Below are 20,991 nucleotides of genomic sequence, written 5' to 3'. Positions count from 1 at the left end.
TCGCCAACGCACCTGCACGGGCAGGCCCGAGGTGTTGCCCCATGGCCGCTGATTGCGCTGTTCTCTCCCTCAATGAGCCACTGCAATGAGCCACGCCGACGCGCCGTTACTGATACTTGCTTCCTGGAGGAGCGTACAGAAATTTTGCTAGCACCCCCTGTCCCCCACTCCTTCCTGCTGTCCTCTCTCCATCTGTCCACGTCTGTACGCCGCTCATAGCCACAGTTGCTTCGCGGCGCTAACGCGGAGTAAAGAAAAATTGTTAGCATTAGCGGTTTGAAGTCGTTTCTCGTCTCCACGTTATTTCATACCGACGCAATGGAGTCTTCAATGCTAAAGGAACCGATTTTTTTACCGATGTTTCACATTTGCACTGTCTCTAAAATCCTCATGATCTGCTGCAGGAATCGCTAAAAAAATCGCTAAGCCCAGTACATATACGAAAAAGTCGCTAAACACAGCAGAAAGTCGCTAAATTTACCGACAAAATCGCTAAAGTGACAACACTGCTATCCGGGGACCAGTTTATTTCTGAAGCTTTGCATTCTAAGAGGTCCCCAATGTCCCGGCCTGACGGTCAAGCTTGACGGTCAAGCTTGACGGTCAAGCGTGACGAAAACCGGCGTGTAAACACATTCTGTGTTAAAATATCGATCGTATCAATCTTTTATTGATTATTACTGCAAAATTTAATTTCCCTCCTGTGGACGACTAAGGTTGCCGTTGGGATTGTTGAGACGGGACTGGCGAAGAAGGGGGCTCGCATTGCTCGAGGGACGGCTGCCGTTGGCTATTCTCCAAGGCTTCTCTGCGCCGCTTCTGAATGAAGTTTGGGATGCCCACGGCCAGGAAGATGAAAAAGAAGCACCCCAACCAAATGCCAACCACCTGCGTGCATTTCAACAGTCGTAAAAATGTCCAAATAGACAAGAATGCTTCAGCTGCAGGAGTTTCACACAACGAATTGTAAACAACGTTAGCTTGAGACGTGTGTATTATCCTTTCTGCGTTTCTCAGAACATCAATTTCCATCGTGTCCAACGTTAGCTGTCGCTCTCGATACCTCGGAATTATTACTGCCACTATGTGATGATGATGATGATGATGATGATGAATTGGGGTTTAATGACGCACGAGCTGTTGTGGTCATAATACGCCAAACAATGGTGAAGCGCGGTATCATGTTAAAAGGCTAAAAGCATGATGACAAGCACCGATTAAAAACGACTAGGAATAAGATGTGTAGGGCGTAGCCCGAGGGTGATTTCGGAGTCCTAACACCCCTCCCCCGAAAAAAAGCGTACCTTTTTGATACGGAAAATTAGGGTGAATCCACCTTCTTCGTGTAAAGTTGCCGTAGAACCCCTCGGTAAAACATTTTTCTGACTACGTTACTGAACAAGATCATAAACTCCTAAGGCACCAGAGGTTCCCCACTCAGCAATACAGATCAATGAAGGAGCAGATACTTTTTTTTATGAATACGTATATGGAAATGCTTTTGACGTTCTTCATTCGATGGACAAGGGATGAGGATATGTATAAGCGTGAGTTATGTTGTGCCGTGTTGGCAGATCTGTTTCGTGACCACGTTCTTTTTCTATTCTGTGTTAGCACCGCGAAGTAACTAAGACTATGAGCGGAGTCTACAGACGAGGGCAGATGGATTGAGGACAGCGGGAAGGAGTGGGCGACAGAGAGGGTCAGTATGCGTGCCCTGGACCAGCTTCAGGGGGACTGTGCCGACGTCCGTTTCGAGGGTCTGCCGGTAAACCCGGGGAAAACTCGGAATGATTCTAACCCAGCACCTCCCAGTCTTCAGCATGACCTTGAAGGTGTAACAAACCGAGGAATGATGCATTTACTCTGCCATGCTGCGGCATGGTTCGCGTCTGTGAGGCCCACGGTTTTAGTCTGTGTTTGGTTTCTCAGGTATCAATGGTATTGGAGGATAAATCTTGCTCTCCCCGAAAGTCGTCTGTCGAGATAAACAAAAGCATTATTGCACGAACACTAAGGGACTCCCTCGATGGTCATTGGCAGGATCATTTCACGGCTCACGAGCTTCGTATTTGATTGCTTCTTTTTTGTTTTTTAAATTTGGTAAAAATGCTCGTGATTTGAAACATCGTGTAATTAGCTTCTTTTTTTCTTGAGTTTTTCACACGGTCAGCTGTGCATCCACCAACAACTGCATCCTGATTTCCATGTTACCAGCATCTGGTCGAGTGGCATCAACTCGTCGGGTCGGTAGTAGCTCCAAATTCATGCTGTAGCATGGGAGGTAGAGGGTTCGAATCCTACCACCACCTTTGCTGTCTGAAGTTTTCCCTGGATTTTCCGGCAGACATTCCAGATGGAATTCCCGCAGACAGATATCGGCGCGATTCTCGCTGAAGTCGTCCCTGGACGCACACTAGGTCTCCTTGTCTCGCACTTCTTCCTGGTACGACCTCTACACCCGTTCAAGTCTCTATATCGCCCACAGCTGTTTCGCGGTGCTAATAAAAAAAAGGCAACAATTTCCGCTTCAAGCTCGATTACGCAGCTCCGATGGACATCTATCATTTCTGGTGTTCTTCTCAGCACTTAGCGCTACGAGGTTACAGGCTGCTCAGCAATTCACTTTCCACATGCATCTTGCCGTGTTACCTTTAGCACACGTCTAGTGTTTACACGATTTCATTCGGTGAAGGTCATCCCAATATCCTTCCAATGCATTGCATCAGATGTGTTCATGATACGACGTTAGTCCTAAACCAACTTAATCAGGTTTGGACCTGTATGTTCATCTCTCACAACTAAACCTGGCCCGATTCATCAATAATAATAATTCAGGGCATTAGGTCGACAACTGCGATCATGAGCGACGCCTCAGTGCCTGTGGTTAGGTCTGTGGAATAATTTTGGCCACCTCATGGTTCTTTAACGTGCGCCGAAACCTCGACTACATGGCACACCACATTTAACGTCCCTCGCGGAAGACGGCGTGTCTGAGCAACTTGTACCCTTGGGGAAGATTCATTACCTTCGAGTTTAACAGCACAAACAAAACAAAAACAGAAGAACTCGGGTGAAACTTCAAGAAAGCACAGATTCAAAACACGGACTGCTCCGTGACCATCTTTGTGTCTTTGTTCTGAATCTGCGCTTTCCTGAAGTTGTCACGCAGCACCAACAAGCCGACCTTTCTACCTTGATCAAGTGAAACGGTCAACATGATCGGCATTTTCGTCGACATCATCTGGGACTTTGAGAGCTCATACGACACGATGGTGGAAGCAGCAGCGTAAGCAAGGGGCGTATAGTTATTTTCTCTAGTTCTTTCGATCCCAATCATTTCGACAGAGCTTGAACTTGCATCGACAATAACTCTGATAAATACCTTTGCCGCTGCCAGATCGTCTCTCCTGGCCATCTTCCTGGCGTGGCTGGCGTTAGCTATGAGAGCGGTGCTCCAGGAAGTAGAGTGGTTCGGATGTGGCTCCGCGACGGCACTCATTTCATCAACACCAATCTGAGTATCGTCGGAGGCAAAGATGGGTTCCATGCCTCTTGGGGATATGAACCAAAGAGAGGGGCCAGCTGTAGATCTTCTTCTTCCTCTCCTGAATCTTCAGCCTCGTCGTCTATATCCATCACTTGGACGGACATGGCGATGATTACAGAACTCCCTTCTTCCCAGTGGCACTGGGAAGAAAGAGGCAAAGAGGATCACTTGGGAACTAATGCGACAAGAAAAAAAAAAAAGAAAACCCATCTGCTGATTAGTGTTGGGATCCGGGATATCTCGAAATATCGGCTGTTTTTCACGTCTCGAAATCCCGGGATTTTTTCGAAAAAATCCCTGGATTTCGCGATTTGCGGTGAATACTGCAAACTTATTCTTGGCGTAGTCGCGACACAGAACAGCGTAACAGTCACGAGTAATGTGATTTCCAGCCCACATTTTGAATGACAATTCTTTGTCCTTAGCTGCCTCTCAAGCAGTCTAAGAGCGTACGCGCCTTTTCTATTCCTTGCGGGGTGCCGGTAAGTATAGGCTTCAATTGTTGACGCCTGTGACACACGAGCCGGAGCTCCCTCCGTAACTTTATTCGTTTGAGGGGTATCGGAGGCGTCGAACGGCCTTTATATAGGGGCGTGATCGTGAATAACAGCGCAAAGAAGGGGGAAAAAGCGAGTGCTTTCGAAAGCCAGCCCTTTCCTGGACATTAAGCAGGTGGAGGCATTCCCATCCTGTTGCTTGCAAGCTTGGAAAGTTCCGTTTCAAAACGTTGCCGCGTTCTTTACCATTGTGCATTTTAACCAACATGCTCTGCAGCTCCTTGCGTTCAGTGATTGAGTTTTTTTTTTTTCATTTCCCTTGCATGCAAAGGGGAACAATTTCAAAATAATAATAATAATAATAAACAAGGTACACAACAATACAACATAAATACAAAAAATCCACACACACACACACACACAAATCAGCACATGGTGTAAGAAAGAATGCAAATACAGACGGTAAGAGTAATTAAGCTCTCCAATAGGTTTGCCACATAACAGGCGCTTTAGTTCGCCCACCGATCTGCTGGTATCAAAAAGGAGTTGGTGCCCGTTAAAAAAAATTTGGGAGTCGAATCTTTGTTTCGTATTCAGTGACAATAGGTAGGTGCTTTGCGCGACAACTGCGAATAAAAACGAGCCTTTTATTTGAGGAAAACATAAAACGGGCCTTACCAGTTTTTGGATGGAACGTGTCGCATATTAAAAACGAATGTTTTGATTAAGGCCTGTTTCACACGACCGTCTTTGTCGTCCGTTTGCTTCAAAAATAGAACCTAAGAACCTCAGTAGGTTCCAATGGGTCCGTTTTGGCTCCGTCAAAAACACGGAGGAGAAAAACGTTCCTGTGAAACAGGCCTACGCAGTGACAGAATGCCGGAAAACCGAAACAAAACGCACACAGGAATCATTCGAGTTACTACACAAAGGCTGTTCATATGCGTACTGTTTCGGTTTCACATCAATCTCGAAATCCCGTCCGGGGATCCCGGGATAAGTCGGTAAAAATCCCGAAAAACCGGGGTTGTAAAAGTGGCACGGGATTCCCAACCCTACAGTGCTGCACCATACTGAAAGAGCCTGAGCGTGGGCAGAGAAAAAAAAAAAACGAACAACACATTTCAAGGAGCAGCCTTGTTCAGTGTTTACGCTTCGTTGTTTTCTAATGCAAAATTTTCTGCTCGCTGAAGATGGCGTTACCATGGCAGGAATAAAAAAGCAACGGAATTCATCAGTTGCATCATTCGTGATTTATGAGCGAAAGAAAGAGCAACTCTCTTTCCCTCTCCAACTCCTTCTCAAGAAGCGCAACAACTGCGTGACATTGCTGAACATTACGTATTTTCGGCAAACTTTTTCTAATGTGCCATAGCACATACTTTGCGGCTCCCGTTCACATATTTATAAACAATAGAAAAACATCTTATGATGCTTATAGAGTCTGGTCAGCCATCACCAAAAGGCTGTGGGTATTTCAGAGCAACTTTACCTAGTAAAAAACAGCAAAGAAATGCTCATACAAAATTTCTGATATTGCATTGCAGATGTTGCAGTTGAAATACACAGGGGGTTAATTATACCCCTGTCCCACGGGCAATCTTAAATGGCCATTGAACCAGACCCGATAACAGAGGTTTCGGCGCATAACACTTGGCGCGGCCATGAAGCCCCCGCACTGCTGTAATGACGATCGGGTGAGTAGTATAATTTATTACTGTATAAGAACCATACTGTATAAGAACCACTTTTTTCTAATCCAAGATGGCCTATTCTAATCCAATTCTAAGCCAAAATCCAGTTCTAAGCCAACACAATCCAGCTCTAAGCCAACACAATCCACTTGTAATCCAACACAAGCCAAATCCAAAGCCATCTGATTGGCCGCCATTAGCTCCGCCCACTTCACGTTGATTGGTCCACGCCAAGCCCCACTGATCATTGATTGGTCAATCGTAGTTCTGCTCCTTTATGGTAATTAGTTGGCTTGGCTCCGCCCACTTCATGTTGATTGGCGCATGCTAAGCCTACTGATAGTTGATTGGTCAATCGTAGCTCCGCCCCTTTATGCTAATTACTTGACTCCGCCCACTTCACGCTGATTGGTGCACGCCGACCCACGCTATGCTAATTAACCGGCTCCGTTGATTGGCCCTACCGATCACTCTCCCAGACTTTCTAAGCCCTCTGATTGGCCGTCCCCAATTTAAGCCTAGCGATTGGCCCGTTCTAAGCACACTGACTAAGCCCGCTGAACATAGCCTTCGTTAGCGCCCGCCCGCTTGGCAGCGACTCCGCTGTGGCTTTATCTCAGATGTCCAAACTTACCTCGTGGCGCAACTGGTTCCACCCACTTCATGCTGATTGGACCGTTCTAAGCCTACTGACTTCTAAGCCGGTCAGCGCTAAGCCTGCTGATCACTCTCCCAACGCTCTGATTGGCCGTCCCCAGTCTAAGCCTACCAATTGGCCCTGGCTGGCCCGTTCTAAGTCCACTGGCACATGATGGCACAACTCTTTACTGGCTCCACCCACTTCATGCTGATTGGTCCGTTCTAAGCCTACTGACTTCTACGCCGGTCGACGATAAGCCTACTGATTGGGCCTTCATACCGATTGGTTCATTCTAAGCCTACCGAGAGCTGGCCCCTGATTGGTCCACGCTACTTATCTCGTGGCGCAACTCTTTACTGGCTCCACCCACTTCATGCTGATTGGTCCCTCTGATCCAGACTTCTAAGCCGGTCCACGCTGAGCCTACTGATTGGCCCTTCACACCGTTTGGTCCATTCTAAGCCTACTGATTGCTTGCCCTGATTGGTCCACGCTAAGCCTACTGAACAGTGATTGGCTAGCCTGTCGCTCCTAAACCACAATGCAGCGGATTCAGACAAGACACACGACAATTGTTGATTTCAACCTTTATTTGGTACAACAGCCTCCTGGTCCAGCAGCATCGTAGAGCATGGGTTTGTTCAGCTGCATCAGAGAGATCGTTAGTCCATAATTCTATCTGGTCATCTCTTGTGCTCATTGGTCACTCAGCTCCCTCAGTAGACACCAACTGCTATTCGTTCATCTAACTACAAGTGGTGGTGCTCATTGGCCCATCTGACTACAAGCCTCTCATTCGTCACTTATGTCTAGAGCTCCCTAACAGGCTCGAACTGCAATTGGTCACTTCCACTCATCGCTAGACCCGACTGTTACTCCCTCTAATCTCTAGATGAGATAATATAAGTATATTAACTGTGGGATATTGGAACTTTTACAATGGTTCACAATGAAACTTTTTCACATGCTATACCCTACACATACAATAGATGGCGCCGCTTGTGATTACCCTCTTTGCAAAGATGGACAGCTGCGACGTGCCATTGCATTGGTGACTCATTTCTATCCAACTGGTTCACACTTCTAGAGAGCCAGCGTTAGAAGGCTGAACAGCTTACATGCCGCTGCCTGCCGCTGTTCACATAGCCACAGTTGCTAATGGGAAATAAAAAAAACGTGTTTACACTCTTAAAAATGAACTTCACCGCATAGCACGCTCCTAGCTAACCGTCATCTCGAATGATATCGTTATTTGCCCTGATTTGTTGAAAACGGGAGGCGTACGCCTTTTCTGTGACACTTATGCCGGTCATAATTGTCACAGAAAAGGCGTACGCCCCCCGTTTTCAACAAATCAGGGAAGATAACGATATCATTGGAGACGATGGTTGGTTAGGAACGTGCTATGCGGTGAAGTTCATTTTTAAGAGTGTAGGGTACACATCTCAAAACACGCTCTACACGAGTAAACTTGGCTTCACCTGGTTGCATGCGTGCGTTAGGTGAAGCCCTCCACTGGGAACAAGCTTAGGATCGTTTAGGATGTGTGTGCTTTGCAGTTCAATCTAAAAATTGTTTCAATCAAGCAGAATGGCAAATGATGCAATGGAGCGCGTTCATTCTTGAGAACGAATTTTGTGACAGAACCACATAAAAAAAAAATTCAATGTGTATTAAACAATGTATGAAAACGTAAAACAGCATTAGTAAAAAGTAAAACAGAAGTCTGAAACGCGATGAACAAACAACACAGCATGCAGCACACATGCATTCACTAAAGCAAGTGTATCAGAGGCATGTCGACGAACTGTTCTTTGTAAGGCAAAGCAACGAGCTTTATCACATTTTCCATTGGCCACATGTTTAATTTCCTGTCTTCTGAAACAACACGTATGCCTGCCAGCGAGGAGCGGAACGGTTTTGGTAGAGATCAGCAGTAGATATTAGCTCACGCCCAACAATGCAGGGCTGCCTGGACAACCGCATCGTTGCAAAGTTTTCTATCGCTATCATGTGCCCATTAACCAGACAGTACCTGTCTGATCCCTTCGTGGTCAGTACGAATTCTCCAGTTAAATAGCTGCGATACTGTGGTGAACAGCACATCGGCGTGACAGGGCCATTGGGAATTCCCAAAGCCAAGTATCCGCCTGTCCTTTCCTGTATTTGCAGCAGCATGTTGTTTTTCATGAAATCGATTATACAGCTGCGCTAGCGTTGTCCCCCCGGTTTCCTAAGCTGTCGTTTCAGTGTCTGCATGTTATTTTCGTATGGGAGTGCACTACACGTGTCAACAGGACCATGCAGTTTGACGTCATCTTCAATGTGTAGCAGTCCATGTACGTTGTAGGACATGAAATGCTCTCCGTACAGCTCTGCAAACATATCCACAAAATGAGACAGCAACGATGTGGCATAGTCATCCTGGACGTGACACAGGTCGCGTCGGGCTAAAATTGTGAGAGCACAATGTAGGGTGAGGAAGTTATTGTAAAGGGGCTTCGGCAGCACACTGTCCAACATGACAGGCCCAGTATAGAATAAAAAGAGTCGAAATCCGGTGGCCTTCCACCTGTCGACCTCCTCGATGCTCCTTGGCTTGCGTGCAAACTCCTTTGGAACATGCTGCTGAAGTGTCAAGCTTTTCTCAGTAAATTTATTCCTGTGTGCAGGGCTTAGCCTTACGGACAATGGACCAGAGCACCACAAGACAATTAGCTTCTTGACAACGCCTAGGCAGACAAGATGCATATAATCCCGTCGTGCTGTCTGCACTATGTCAATGGGCAATTCTGTTAATACTGAAGTATCTCGATGGTGGTCCGTATCCTCCTGATCACGGAAGGACTTGTCTGTTCTTTTAGAATAAGTGGTTGTGGAGTAGTGCAGTCTGTTTTCACTGTAGTTACCCTCGTCTACACATTTTGGACATCCTAAAAAGCCGGTGTGCCCTTTCGTGCAATACACAAAGGCACGGGCTGGTGCATCGCACACCATTGACCAAAAGGACACGCTTACATTTGAGTCACGAGCTGTGATTCCTTCCTCGAGAATAACAACCATATCATCTACGAACTTTCTGATGAAATTGTTTGACGAGCGTGGTTTTGCAGGGCCAGCGTATGCTCCCACAATGAAAGGAGGTGTGTTCTCGAACTCATGAACACGGCACTGTATAGGCCAAAGCTCTTGTCTTGAACTTTTTGATGGTGGAAGTCCGTCAATGTTGAAGGATAGTGAAACTCGTGAGGGAATTTCATCGGCACATTCGATAATTTGCTTCAAGAAGGTAGACAAACCAAAATGACAGTACTCTCCAGGCGGCATTGTGGAAGCATGTGCAGAGCTTTGTCGTGGCGTCTACAAAAGTGTACGAGCATCCTTTGATAGATCCTGATAGCACACGTGCGTTCTGAACGTCTTTAGCAGGTCAGTTAAAGCAGTGTGCGTGATGTTATGACGAATTTCCCAGGTTTGTAAGCTCATGCGTAAAGCGGTCGTGGTTAAGTCGTTGCTGTCACTTGCGTCGCTACACTCGTTTGATGTGCTGTCACCACAGTCGGCAAGTCACGGGCTCTTGTTTCGGTACCTGAAGGGCCAGACACCGCGATTGATATGTCTGGGTCCTCATGGTCTGAGATTGTGTTTGGAGAATTTTGTGTTGTGCAATCGCGATCACTAACATGTTCAACTTCGTCAGATGAAACGCATGAACTGGCCGCAGAAGACGTTGGCGTTTCTGTCTATTGAGTTGCTTCGCTGAACGTCGCAATTGTAAAACGCGCATAGTTTTTAGCTTTTTTCTGCATATATTTTTCCTTATGCTTCGGCATGGTGACTATAGGAAGGGCGAAACAACATGAAAGTCGCAGCATGCGCGTAACACTTAGACGCTGCTCATTTTGAAACGCGACACAAGATATGATAAATATTTACGTTTGCCGGCTTCATGATTCACGATGAGTGCTTTACCGGTGCTGAAAACGAAACTACGACGAGTCCTCATGCTGAAACACAGAAAATGAGTCACCTTTTTAGTGGTACTTACGTTCTACGTTTCAAACCGAGACGCCGGCAGCGTTGTATCGCAGGTTGCAGGAATACAGACTTGCTTTGGATACGATTGCGGACTCGGCGGACTCCTGCAGCGGAAAGCAGCGATCGCGACGCCGCCACGGTGATGAGTGTGAACAACATTAAAATTCTTCACCGCTATCAAACCACGAACACAAATGCATTAGTATGAGTGTACTAAAAAACGAATGCTGTTTGCGAGCTACATTAAAACAAACTGGGCTCCGTGGTGATTATCAGGATCATCAGCGTCATCTATGATGGCTGCCCGCGGCCATTTGCCAGTACTACAGTTGTTATTCACGGCGTGTTAACCAACCTTGTGTTAACCACGGTCGCAGTGTGGATTTTCAACATCAACACGATTTCCTATCCATCCAGTCCTGCTCAAGACATTAATGCAATACCACACGAACGTGATGCGTGCTGTACCGCTACACAGATCAAACCGCGCGTTGAAGTTTTGTGTGAGCGTGAAGCACCCCAAGTTTAACGTGTGCGCGAGAGTGCACAAAAATAGGTTATTCAACCAATGCGAGATATGGTTGACCGGCTCATGCCTGGATTTTTGTGTTGGAATAATAAAACAAAGACAGTATCAGGCAAACGTTCTTGAGAGATGTGCCTTGGAATTGATGACGAAGTTCGTGCTCGCGCATTTGAAACGTGCACCGATAAGCGTGAACGAAAATATATTTAAGACCCCTTCCCTCCTTTTTTCTTTGTTCTAATAAATATATCCCCCCGCACAGTCATGATTTCTTATATTGCTCCGCCGAAAAAGGGAACAAAAGCACACAAACTTTTCCACATTAGAGCAATATGCAATGCTAGGAAAGTATGAAACGAATATCCACGGCATGTCCAGCTTCAGACATAGACTGGACATTCCCCTACGCGAATGTCGCTTTGTGATATCCGAAGGACATCACCGGGATGATATCCGGATATTTGCGACGTTCGGGACTTAGTACGGAAGCCCCCTGGACATTCGTGGTTTGTTGGGATAGACAAGACCTCTCCGTGCTCCCCTCTCTCGTGCCGTGACGTCACACCATCCCGTCCGACTGCTTCGTTTGCTGCCGCGAGATTCTGCATTGCTAGATGCCCGCGTCCCTCTGCGTGCGAGATTATTTTGACTGAATGAGCTTCCATGTCACAAAAAACAGGACAACACACACACACACGGAGCGGTACTTTCAACACTTTAAGGCTTCGGTCCCACTCCTCTTGTGAAAACGGCCATGTTTGCCAAGAGATTGCGCCGCTCCTATTTGTCTGACGGTGGAAGTATTGATGCCGTAGGAAAGCATTTTTTCTATACAAATATATGCTACAGCGCCCTTTTGTTTATACATCGCTCAGCTGTTCTACTATAAAGCGAGGAGCATGACCATATTCTCATTTTTTGCTCATCTTTGCCAAGGTTTTACGCGAACAAAAAAGAAAATAGCGCTATGTAGTTTTTTGCAGCGTTGTGTCCTGGGATACACAAAGTGTGCCACAGCCCCGTATTATTGATATTTGGCGTAGGTAATTTATAAACACTCCTAAGAAACCCTGAAAAATTGGATTTTTGAACTTGTCATTTCGGGTTGTTCTAGTGCTTGCTTGAAAGCCAAATCCGCACTGAAGAGAAACAATTATGCACAGAACAAATCCTGAAATTTTCACCGTAATCGGAGTGTATCAAGGGAAGCCCGAATGCCTAAAAGCTACCCACTCACCGCCCAGCGAAACCGAAACTGATGGGCTGTGGCAAGCGAGATTTACCGCGTAAGTTGGTAACCATGGTTTGCAAGTCCCAGCCTTCCCCGAGAGATGTCGCAGGCAAATACCGAAAGGAGACGTTTTCTGTTACAGCTGTTTCTGCACTTTCCGTTGTCTTCTTTACTATTTTTTTTTATTTTCTGACATGAACTTTCTGTGAATTATGCCGTTCATTTTCTTCATTCTTTTTTTGTAGTGTATTGGTTTCATTGAATTGAACTCGGGAACTTGCCGTCAGTCCCTGTAACCGAGGCGTCAGTCTGCAAACTTTTTTCCTTTTCAACCGTATTTATCTTCCTCGTGTTTTATATTATTATTATTTTTAGACAAAATGCGAATGGTAGATACCAAAGCTCGTAAACTCGCGAACTGAAAGTTCCTAAGCTCAATCCACATCGCTAACAGTGCGCTTTGTGCCTTTCGCTCTCCACAAAATCTGCCGTGCAGTTTTGGTTTCGATAAAGAAAAGTTGGATTAGCTTGTCAATATTATCAGCATATTTACTGGAATTAAGATGAATTAAATACGTAACTGCAGATTACGGCAAGGTTCACACTAAGAAGACTGCCTACCGCATACATTTTTCCGGCTTATATTTTGGAGTGGTAATCAGGGCGTGTTGCTCGCCCATCTCAGAATCACAATTGTTCTTATTCCTATCTTGTGCTTGTATCTTGTTCGTAAAAGGTCTCTATTCGATGTCCGCACCCTCTAAGTTAATCCGCGCATAGTTTGTCTAGATGCAACCAACCCGATAACGTTCGTGGGTCTAGCCACTTAGATGGTTGCCACAATAAATTTCAGGGAGACAACAAGGCGAAGTTGCAAAATTTACGTGTACCTGAGAAGGCGCTTGCTTCATTTCTATTTTACTGATCAGTCAAATCGGTTTCTAATACGAAAAGCAAATAGGAGTGTCCTCTGTAGCATAACAAGGTTGTGCCTAGAATAAATAATCAATTTTGTACAAGAATCAGTAATCAGTTTCGTACAGACTAGGACACGAACTATAGGCTAAATTTTCGTTTATTTTCATCTCATTCTCATACACATTAGCAAAGCATGCGAAGAACAGTGCAAATTCCACCAGTGGTTGAACCCCGAAAAACACAATCTGGAGTTTCCTTCAGGTCCCTGGTTGACCTTGTGTATGGCAGAACGCGACAAGATGCGTCTTTTTGCCCCTCTGTATTGTTTGTGAATGTAACGTAGAGTAGTCATACTCCGCCGTAGGAAGTCCGTAAGTAAATTCAAGATGGCTACCGTGAGACCGTAGCCTTAATGCATACACACTACCGTTGTTGTATTGAATGAGCTTCTTAGCGTTGTAGTATGCTTGATCGACAAGCACGGGTGCCAGGACAATTATGGCACAGGTCCGAAAAGGAATGAATTTTAATCGTTCTGAACCCTGAAGGGCAAAAGTATTCACACTGAAAGCCGTCATCTGTGTCCATGAGATTTTCTTTTCTGTACAGATCCCGACAAAAGTTTACGGAACACCAAAGCGACGTATTTCTTGATCGGAGCGACCAGCGAACGGGAGTGGACACACTTACTGAGAGGTGTATGGTGTTTACCGTATGTCTTAGTAATTTTGCTCCGCGTGGCGTCATTGGTGGTCTCCTTGTTTGACTCTATGTCTGTATGGCAGATCGGGAGTCAGTAAAAAGAACCCACGTTTGCGGCCGGTGAGTCGCCATGTACTTCAGCGCCGAGAATATCCCGTGAAGTTCCGCAGCTGTGGACGAAGTCTTGTGGCTTAGCTTGCTCTGTAAAGTCTTGGCATTACGGGGATCATAGACGTCCAAGGAAGCCCCATCCGCAGACACGGAGCTGTCAGTATACACGGGGGTATTGCGCTCCCCTAGCTCTGTTACCACGTCCAGCGCAAGCTGCCTAACAACTTCAGGAGGCATGTTGCAATTTTTGGTAATGCCAGGGATAGTGGTGCATGGTGGAGTTGGCACAGGCTCTCTCGAAGGAGGTGTGTTTGGTTGCCTGTCTTTCTTGTATTCAGTTGGGATGTGTTGCTGGAGGTCTCTGACCGCTGTGCCAAAGCCAGAGTTAGGTCGGGTTACATCTAAGTATGCCAGTGGGTGAGCCGCGTGACGCGCTTGGTGGCGCATGCAGGTGTACTTTGATGACCTCCTTTGTTTCGAGCACATGCAATGTAGGTTGGTTGGCTTCCTCCAGTGCAGCAGTTTGCGGAGTACTAAGTATGATTTTAATCGCGCAGGCGTGAAGGCATTCCAGCTTGTTTCTGTTAGTGTTGCAGAGGTTGTGGAGGGCCGGGAGGCTGTACGGGATATGTGGTAGTACCAAAGACGTGTAGAGTTGCTTCAGGATATTGGTCTGGAGCCCCAGGTAAGTCCGATGCACGCATTGCACTGAGAAGCAGACATACCTTTCGTCCGATGGCTTCCACCTGTTTGGACCAAGTCAACTGCCTGTCCAGGTGCACACCCAGGAACTTGTGGTCGCGCAAAATAGGAACTGACTGGTCGTCAATCAGGATGGGAAAGTTGTTGTAATACCGTCTGGTGTACCGGTGGTGAATGGGAGAAACACCGTCTTTGTTAGGGAGAGGGACAAGCCGATTGTGGTCAGCAGTTTGGAGGCGACGCGACAGCCACCGACGGTTTGTGTGAGATGTCCACGCGCACACATCATCGGCGAATATTTATATTCGTGTGTTTTCCGGCATCAGGGATGCCGGAAAACACATCATCACGCATCTGTGCATCACGAAATTGAAAAGCAGCGGGCTCAGAACGCCACCTTGGGGAACCCCCTTGGTGATCTTATATGTTTGCCGTTGGGTCCGTTCGGGGTATCCATGAAAATAAATCGATCGCTTAGGTAATTCTTGAGATAGCGTAGGAGCTTCCCTTTCACACCGGAATTCATCAGCTCAGAGAGGAGCGCGTGGTGTAGTACTGTGTCGAACGCCTTGCTGATGTCAAGAAACACGGCTGCGGTGAACTGCGCATCGTATTTGTGTTGCTCAACGCAGGTAACCAGATCGTACTTAAAGCCAAGATCGTACGTAAAGCCATGCTTTTGGGCTTCAGTGACTTTCGCCCAATCGTAACGGACGCCGCTCCTTGCACCTCAACGAACAACGAATCTGATACAGTGCCATTGGAAAGCTGTGGAGACCGGAGCCCCCGCGCGCCGCCTTCCCCTCAGCGCCCCACTCTCCCCATCCACCACACCAAGCGCTATCTGCGAGAGTGGGACAGAACAACACAATCCTTGAAGAGAGGAACTGGGACTGCAAAGACTATATGTTAGTGTTCAAGATAGTGTAGCGTTTTTTGTATCGTGTGTGCGTGTTTTTTTTTTTTTTTTCCTGAGGCGTTCTAAAAAGAACACCCGCCCTGTCGCAAAAGGGAATAGGAACTGGAACTAACTAACTCAGGGCCGCGGTAGATGGAACGACCCAGTGGATGTAGCATCGCGAAAAGCACGTCTCCGTCTACGCTCGAACCTCTGCCCCCAGATAGTACTCAGCCGACACCGCCCACGCGTCCCCCCATTGGCGCGCTCCGGGTGAGCGGGGCGCGCGAGGGAGAGGGAAAATCTGACGCCAGCTCTCTAGAGAATAGTCGCAATGAGCGATCGAGGGACTTTAATGACGGCGCTATTGTGGCGCCACCTGTTAGCCATTGAAGCAACTGTGACTGTCCTGTGTCGAAAGGGATTAGGCGAACCTGAACCTAACCTAACCTGAACCTAACTGTGCGGTGAAAACGGTCAGACAGGCTGCACACCACTGATCTCAATGTATAAATGCTGGATCGCGCATAGGAGAGGGGCTGGTGGGAGAGAGGTGCGGCACCCACGGGAGACTCTTTTCGGCTGTAGTTCGATAGAGTCACTGTACCGGGGTACAGTGACTCTATAGTTCGAGTCACACGGGCTCCGCCTCTCGGCGAACGTCATATGTCACGTGAGAAGGTCCCTTCTGCCCGCGCGCTGGCCGCTGGGGATTCTTCTAGGTGCAGAGAGATGGGGAGTGTGGACATGTGCTCGTAGTTTTATAAGGTAAATGTGTTTTACGCGTAGTACTGCATAGCCTTGCTGGACGGACATGACATGAGTTTGTGTAAAACCGACAGAGGTTCGCTACACTGAGTGCATTCAGGTGGTTCTTCCTCTCGAGCGAAACTGGGAAGTGTCTGAAGTTTCACCGCTTCCCCGGGCCAGAGTCGTAATACACGGCACTGGCACTGCCCCGGCCAAATTAGGGAAGCCGATCGGCGACAGCGCTGGGTATCTGGCACTCAAAATAATTCATACGGCAAGGAAAGCTTCTGTTCGTTTGTTAAACCAAGCAGATCATTCCAGATTGCAAGAAGAAGAGTAACTCGTTCTCTAGTCCTTTTTTCGAAGGCAAGGTTGGGGAGGGGTGGGTGGGTATATATTTCTTAGACCAAAGAAAAAAAGGGGAGGAAACGAAACATGGAGATTAGTGTTTGCCGAACGGCAACAAAAGTGCCGGCTGCTGAACTTCGGAAAAATTTGTGATCAACAACTACAAATCGCAAGAGGACTGTTCTGAACTCCCTGAACTTTCGTCTTCTGTCACCCGGACAACTGCAGCATAATACAATTTAGACTAAGTGCGATAGGTGTGAGCAAGCAGTTGTGCCTGTGATGTGTGATTCAAATGTGTGCTCAAATCGCTGGAAACATAAAAGAAAAGAAAATAGCAAACGAATAGACTGAGAGCAATATACATATGATTAATGTATTCGATTAATGAAAGAGTTTCTCTGTATCTGTTGTTAATATCTATATCTCGAAATTCGGAAGCACGTACAACAACAACAATAAATGATAGATAAGTTATGATGATATGGGATGTTTACCCCTGGTAGCCAAAGGACCCTACCCTACTTCACAGAGGTTGATGTGAGAGGAAACGCGTACAAAAGTTCCAGATAGCTATGATAATCCATACTATTTTGTGAAGTAAAATAAATGTGAAAATCGCCGTGCATCGAATACCTAATGCTGAATTCGAGAAGCCGTAATGGGTAACACACGTCGGACAGCGGTACACAGGCAACGGCGTAAATAATATTTCATGACGCGTTGAAAGTGCGGACTGTTTCAACGGAACATTTAACGGAATGTTTATCCTGTTCTCAGTCTGACGGGCTGCGTACATATAACCTCTCTTAATACTTTTTAAAGTTAGAACTCCCAAAAAAGTCGCATAATTTGCCCTACTTGCAAACAGTTCTGCCGCCGGGCACATACCAATCTGACCTCCCCGTCTTTGGTCTTCCCGCCATTCCCGCCACATCCCTTGCTCTCTCTTTCCCTCCTCACGTGACATATGACGCACGCCATGAGGCGGAGCCTGTGTGACTCGAACTACAGCCGAAAAGAGTCTCCCGGCACCCACTGATCTCGGCCGCCATATTGGTGGGCACAACGCATCCTGTCGTCTGCATTTGGTTCAAGCGGGCCTGCCCGCGTTTTTTTTAAAATTTCCTTTAAATTAGAGGGCATTCCATGCCAGCTTGTTGCAGTTTTGGGTGCACTTCACGCACAGACAGAGAAAGGGGAATAACTTTTCACAGGTAAGCTCTTCATTTTGAGGAAAAATCGTGTTTATTCGTATCGCATGCATCTGACAACTCGGACTTGCTTGCACCGCTACTTCGCTGGTGCCATTAAGTACTAAAGGCGCAGATATAGTCCGACGTAACTGTGCTGCGCGTACGCGCGCTCCACAGTTGCGCTACGCCGGGGGAAATCACACCCTCTATAGTCTAGTGGCTAGCGCGGCCGGCGGCATTCAACGCGCTAGGACGTCGGCCGCGCAGAATAGACCATGTTCTATTTTTCGCCGACCGCGCTCGCGCAGTCAGATCAGCGCAGTCGCAGTCGCGCTGTTGCATTCAGAGCGACTTTGCGCATGCGCAACGGTGGCAGGCCACTGCTGACGCGCGTCTGACTATAAACGCATATTTCGCGGATCGCTTGCTCAGCGTGTCTGACTTCGGCTGTCGCTGACTGTGACGCCGTAAACGTTGGACTATATCTGCGCCTTAAGAAATTATGTTTGGCTTCTCTTATCAATCTCAAAACCATGTATTTTCTATAAACAATGTGCTTGTGCTATACAGGTTCCCTCACAGTCGCCCAGCTGTGCCGAAGAAGCGGGTGCAGAACCTGGGTCGCGAAAATTGGGGTCCCATCTAAATCTTCGGTGCTCTGCAGCAGACACTTTGAGAAGACCTGTTTCGATGGTACAGGGCAATTTGTGCGACTCTAGAGTGACGCTGTGCCTACAAAGTTTGACTTTCCGCAGCACCTCCTAAAAGAAATAGTAACACATTGGAATTTGCTGGGGTACCTGTGGAAATGTGCGGTAGTTCTAAACGTGGTAGTTTTTTCCAACCAGCTCAGTACAGGTCTTCAGAAATATAACATCAGTCAACATACATATGGCACAACTATATGCAACAAAATTAATGGTACAAAATAATTTACATTCCCTCTTAGGCTACGTGTCAACTTTTGTAAGGCTCATTACAATGAAAGAAACAGTTTCCTAACAAAATTTTGTTATATTGAGGTTCCACAATTTCTCAATTTTAGTTGGTGGAGATTACAACAGCTCTGAAGTTGTGCATCCCGTAAAATCAGGTTTAAATAGGCTGGGCGCAAAGTCACAGAGAATTATACAATTTTTTTAGGAACTCGATCACATTGCACTTGCTGGACTGAACTGACACACCACTGCTTTTTGCTTTTATGGTTCCTAGCAATGTAATTTTACATTCACTACCTAAACCTTCAAAGTGAGGTCCACGATTTGATTATTCAAGATAGTCGAAGTCTAAGGTAAGGGTCCTGTGGCGTAATATTCGGACATATAGACAATAGATACTAGCTCGTTAGGTGTTTCTCATGCACTGCAAAAAAGTAATAATAATAATAGTGAATGAATAAAAAATAATAATTTCTAGGTTTTCACTGCTGTGCCCACTGACATCCATCATGACCCCCACGAGCACCTGTTTGAGTGCCCTCCTCCTGAAGAAAACCACGTGATTCACCTCATGAAGGTTATAGCTAACTGCTATGGCAAGATTCCACTTCACCATCTTGCAAGGGATCACACAGAGAACGTGAATGACAGACCACGGCTATGAAAGAAGCTCTCACGAATCATAGTATTCAACAATCAATGACAATGACTCATGGTCGTAGAAGTCGTGTGTTTCAATATTATTTTTTAATTTCTACATGTCATGTTTACAGTGAAGTTACTGTGCCGTTTCATCCAATTTTATCTCGGTATGACTTGCAGCAATGCGAAGCTAAATATGCCACTTTGTTCCACTTTTCTTGTAATTTGTGAGGTAGGGTGGAAGTAAATAAACTCCTGTGTTAACCTCGTAAGTGCAGTCGCTCCTACAGCATGTGTAGTAAGTCATGCATGTGCATGCTCTTCGTGCACAGCGATTCGAATTTCTGTAATGAACTGCGCTGACAGCTGAACAACTGCAACACACTCGTAACAACAACGTTATTTTAAGATGAGTAATGGGGAGTTTCATTGCCAGGGGCGATACTCCACCCCATTGCTGGTGGTAATGTGGTGAATAAAATAATGAGCCCCTTCACAATAAGGAACGAGGTCTTATTGTAGAACACACACACACTCGTAGAACTTGATACGATAATGGAAAAAGCCAAATGAGAACCATACAACACCAAACCACACAATAACGAACGAAAACCGCGGAACACCACAGGAAAACCACACAATAATGAACGAAAACCACAGAACACCACAGGAGAAGCAAACCCTACCACACGAAAACCGAACAAACGAAAACCACACACACAAAAAAAACTACCTTACAATAACAAACAGTGTGAACCCTTTCTGAGCAAAAAAGAATTAATTTTATAGGTTGACATTCACCGAATTTCTTCATGCGTATGCTCCCCGTGCACGACACTTACGACCCCCTATTCGGAACACAGGCAGCAAAGAAGAAAAAGAAGGTAATTACCATTAAAAACTACAGGAACATCGCTGAAGCACGTTTGGAATACATCAGCACACTGATTCCTAAGAAAGATGCGTGCTAATCAGCAATGAGTGGACATACAAAAGGTGGACACGTAGTATTCTACACAAGGTATTCTACATGGTGAACGCGCTATTACTGCTTTAAACGGTGTCCCACCAGTGTTATTGTAAAAGCAAGTACTTGAGAGGACGTCAGACAATGGAATGGAAGTGTGCTAGACATCCTGTTATCGTGTGAAAGGATGTGGGCATTTCCTGTGAAATGCGAGACAATAGAAGGAAGTCTTTAACGAACCATCGCTCGTTTCCTGGGAAATGCCAGACAATAGAAGGAAGTCTTCAACGAACCATCGCTCGTTTCCTGGGAAAGGCCAGACAATAGAAGGAAGTCTTTAACGAACCATCGCTTTCCTGGGAAAGGATGTGCGCATTTCCTGTGAAAGCATGTTGCCAGACAATGAAGTTGACTGTTATTATGTCGACTTGATGGTGTTGAGTTCCAGAGCTTAAATAATTTATATATATATATACCTTTTATTAAATGTAAGGTGTGGTCGACTACATCTAGTCGTCAACACTGACTGTTGCTATGCCGACTTGATGGTGTTGAGTTCCAGAGCTTAAATAATTTATATATATATATACCTTTTATTAAATGTAAGGTGTGGTCCACTACATCCAGTCGTCAATGATGACTG

General features: G+C 46.2%; 1 long non-coding RNA gene across 1 annotated transcript; it reads right to left on the bottom strand.

Annotated features, from left to right (window-relative positions):
* Positions 1 to 650: 650 nt before the first annotated feature.
* On the bottom strand, positions 651 to 3,703 carry LOC135400197 (uncharacterized). The gene is made up of 2 exons (XR_010424553.1): positions 3,386 to 3,703; positions 651 to 888 (listed from the first exon to the last, which is right to left on the bottom strand). It is a non-coding gene; the product is annotated as an uncharacterized LOC135400197 (long non-coding RNA).
* Between the last annotated feature and the right edge of the window lie 17,288 nt (positions 3,704 to 20,991).

This window comes from Ornithodoros turicata, chromosome 1 (assembly GCF_037126465.1).
Source record: "Ornithodoros turicata isolate Travis chromosome 1, ASM3712646v1, whole genome shotgun sequence".
Lineage (NCBI taxonomy): Eukaryota > Metazoa > Arthropoda > Arachnida > Ixodida > Argasidae > Ornithodoros > Ornithodoros turicata.
The sequence above is the reverse complement of the archived record's forward strand: the minus strand, read 5'-3'. Positions and strand labels throughout refer to the sequence as shown.